Raw genomic sequence first — 3,807 nt, forward strand, 5'->3', positions numbered from 1 at the left:
CTGGGTGGCTGTCAGGGAAAAGACCCTTCTTCTCTAAAGATGGCTGGCAGAAAGGTGGTGCTCAGCTCTGTAAGCGACCTGCCCAGTAGCCTTGCTGCCAGGGGATGCAGACATTTCTGTAAGGTGCAGAAAGAGGGTATTTGGCTTCCAAGTTAATATGAGAAATATGCATTTAGGAGATTGAATTTCCCTTCTTTCACAGGGCCCCAGTGGCCTAATGGACAAGGCAATGGCTTTCTAAGTCAGAGATTGTGGGTTCAAGTCCCATCTGGGGTGAAAAACTGCCTCTAGATTGCAAGGAAGCCTTGGCCTTATTTTCACCAAGGAAGCTGGGAGATGTTTGAACCCAAACTACTGGATCTTGGGAACAATCCCCCAAAAATGGCATCTTCCACTTGACAAATGCTTTCTAGACCCATCAGTAGCAAACACTTAATACTAGTGTTTGTCTGAGACTAGAGGGAAGGGGAGTGTTTACTCCCACACCTCAGTGAGTGAAACAGATGGAAAGAGCAAGGCCGTCCTGAAAGAGAAGGGATCTGTCTGGAGACAAAGCAGCCCCTGAGAATGAGCAAGGGTGTGAAAAGAAGAGGTTGAAATGTTAGTTAGTGTTAGAGGGTTTATCCCTTCACCCTCCCATTACAGGGTCCTTCTTGCGTACACACAGAGCAGCAATACCCAAAGTCCCAAGGTGCAAACAATTAGATGTTTATTGGATTGAACTTCCAGCAAGCAATGATTCCAGTTTCCTTCCTCAGTGTCCCCATCCCAGCCCTGACACCACAGAGCCTTGCCTGTGTCCCTGTTCCCATTCTCCCCCTTAGCAAGACATAGGACATATGGTGACACATTTCCTGATAGGGCCAGGCATCAAGGTGGAAGGTGTTGATATTCCATTTGTCCCACTGCCCCGTGCGTAGTACAGTGCCCTGCACCTTCTCTCGTACGGGCGGGCCACACCGGTTCCAATTAGCGTTCCAGACTTCCCACTATAGTGGGCCTGGGAAGGTTGGGTCCAGGTTGTCTAGTACAGGGGGGAGGGGCTTACTCCATTACTTCTAGGTTATTTCCTTAGGCAACGTAACACAAGTATACTTAGCAATACACCAGCCGCTGTAATAATCCACAGCAACACCGAGAGACCTGAGCACTGCCGCATGGTCCAACATCCTGGCCACCACCGAAACACCTCCTCTCCTCCTTCGACGGGGTCAAGCTCTTAACATGTCCAGTTGCTGGCAGTTGCAATACGCTGCAGCTGCAGGTTTTTGTGCTTTTGTCCATATCATAAGTCCATTGAATGTCCACAGAGAAATGGGTTATTGTTCAAACCAACTTAACCACGTGGTGTGGAATCAGGCTGTATGCGCTGGTTCGATTATTCACAGCAGTAAGAGTCACAGATCTATCTGTGCACCAAAGCCCAGAGAGCAGTGTGTAGTGTGGAATTTGGTTAGGGGCTGGTGTAATTGTGCCCCCAGTAATATGTACATTTCCAGCAAAACACCTCATACACAGTACACCCAATTGTCCACCCCTTGCCACGGGCCATTGGGTGTGCTCCTCCACGGCCATCAGGGAAGGGCACATTCAAACATCTTCTCTGGATTTACATCATTTTACACACCCCTCCATTGATTCCCAGTGAGCAAATCCCCTTCTCATTATTCCCATAGGGCTTGTGGGGCCACCTTAGCTGCCGATTCACTTCCAGATACCACGGTAGCTATTACACAGGTGCTGGCCTCCTAGTCGAGCATTTTTAATTTCCATACACATCTTCCCCCAGGTCAGCCTTTTGAAGCCATCCCCACTCATGTCATGAGGTTTTCTGTTCACTGAAACACAACAATGCTAACAACAAGACAAACACCACAGACAAACAACACAAAACATAGATTCATGGTATTCTGGGTTAGTCTTTTGCTGGCACCAGCTTGCTTGTAGAGTGTCTGAAAAACAAAAGAAACAATTTCCACACACACCCCCGGTGGGGACAGATTAGTGCTTAATAATAATAATACCACTTCCTTTTACAAATTTCCTTGCTAATTGCAGGAAAAACAGAAGAATTACCTCCAGGCTGTCTTTATTTTGTTCTATAGTCAGATAGTGAATTACCCCACTCGCGGGTCAGTTTCCCCTCTTGTACAACAGACCCAGTTTGCAATAGTTTCTCTGCTGTACCAATCTTTAAGTTTATCCTCAGGTAACAGCTGAGAGACAGCTGTAGATTTAGCTTTAGCACTGTATATACACACACACACTCCTTAGGGTTAACCTGTCCCCCTTATTTTCAGGCTTGACTTGTTTTTTCACCTCCCTTTCCTGGAGGGCCACAATCTGAGTCTTCCAGTATCTTGTTTGCTGACCAGATGTATTTATTATTTGCAGCTCCTTTGTGCTGCCACTGATGGGCAGTTCTCTCCTTCCCCCATCAGCTAGGTCATTTGCATTCACACCGGCTTTCGGGCTTGGCTTTTGGATCCAAAGCCATCAGCAGCTCAGAGACTGTCTTAAAAGGGACACAATCAACTTCCACCCGAGTTCTGATTCCTTTCCACTTTCATCTTCTGCTTCAAAACACACAGATCTAAAAAAAAACCCACAACCTATTGTGGCTCCCTTTGGAGCCCTAACAGGGTTTGAATTAAGTACCATGTTTTGTTTGCATTTCTTTTACCCCTTCTCCAATATACACTGCACACATCCTGGGAAAACGCACATTCCTTCCATAGTTTAACCTTCATAACATTATATTACAAACCATAAGTCTCACTTTAGGTTTTTAAAACCTTACACAATTACACACAAAATTTTGTTTTGTCTAACATCCCTTGCACTGCAATAATTTTTTTTTACACAACTGTACCCCGATTACATGTCCATCTTGTACAACCAGAGCCAGCCAGGGCCAGGCAGGTTAAGTGCCAATAGAAACCCCGGAGATTCCTTTAGTGATTTTGCTTACATTACCCAGGAGTCAACTAATGTTGATGAGATTATCTCTCTGCCTGCTGCCTGCAGCCATCCCCTATAGACCATTTCTGTGGGCAAAGGGCCCATTTCCCCTCAGAATGGCTGTAAAGGCTTCTCGGGACAAAACTTTACCTGACCCTCTTGTATAACTTAATTACTAAGCTTCCATCCAACGTGAGTTCACAGAGCTGCACATACAGTTACATTTATATAACTGGGTTTTATTATTAAACCAAAAACTGCCTTCTTCTAACACCACAACCGTTGCCTTTTACTACTTCCACAACTCCCAAATGTTTACTTTCCTCCAAACTCTGTATTATTAATTTTTGCTAAGCCCTGGGCGGCTGCACTGCCGTGCTGGGGTGACTCTGCAGGGGGAGAAGCTGCTGTGGAGCACAGTAGAGCAGGTGCAGGAAGGAATCGGGGTCACTATTCACATTCTGAACTGCACAATTTTCCAAATTTGGGAATGTCCAAGAACAATTCTAAGGGGAAGGTGAATGCAGAGCAGTGACACTGGAGGTGCCCAGACCTCCAACGGGGGCAGTGTGGAAATTAATAAAGGGAAGATCATTTGCGAAATTAGTCGTCACTGACAAGATTTGTCTCTTCTTATTTCATGTTATGGTGTTACTTAGCGGAATCAGGACATATTTTTACTATGTTAATTAAACACTTAATTTTATTTAATGAAGCCAAAAACTTAGTGTCACTTATTTTTTTCTCTGTCCTAGCAAGAACTAAATGAATGTTGTGACTTTCTGGAAAGTGCAGCGAGATTAAATGTGGGGAATTCCGTCTCTGCGTTTGCCAGCTGATGTTTTC

The 3,807-nt window shown here is 45.3% G+C and overlaps 1 non-coding gene across 1 annotated transcript; it reads left to right on the plus strand.

The window, feature by feature from the left end:
- The first annotated feature begins 203 nt into the window (after positions 1–203).
- TRNAR-UCU lies at positions 204–276 on the plus strand. The gene has a single exon. It is a non-coding gene; the product is annotated as a tRNA-Arg (tRNA).
- Positions 277–3,807: the final 3,531 nt, after the last annotated feature.

Source organism: Mauremys mutica, unplaced genomic scaffold, assembly GCF_020497125.1.
Source record: "Mauremys mutica isolate MM-2020 ecotype Southern unplaced genomic scaffold, ASM2049712v1 Super-Scaffold_100434, whole genome shotgun sequence".
In the NCBI taxonomy this organism is placed as follows: Eukaryota; Metazoa; Chordata; order Testudines; family Geoemydidae; genus Mauremys; species Mauremys mutica.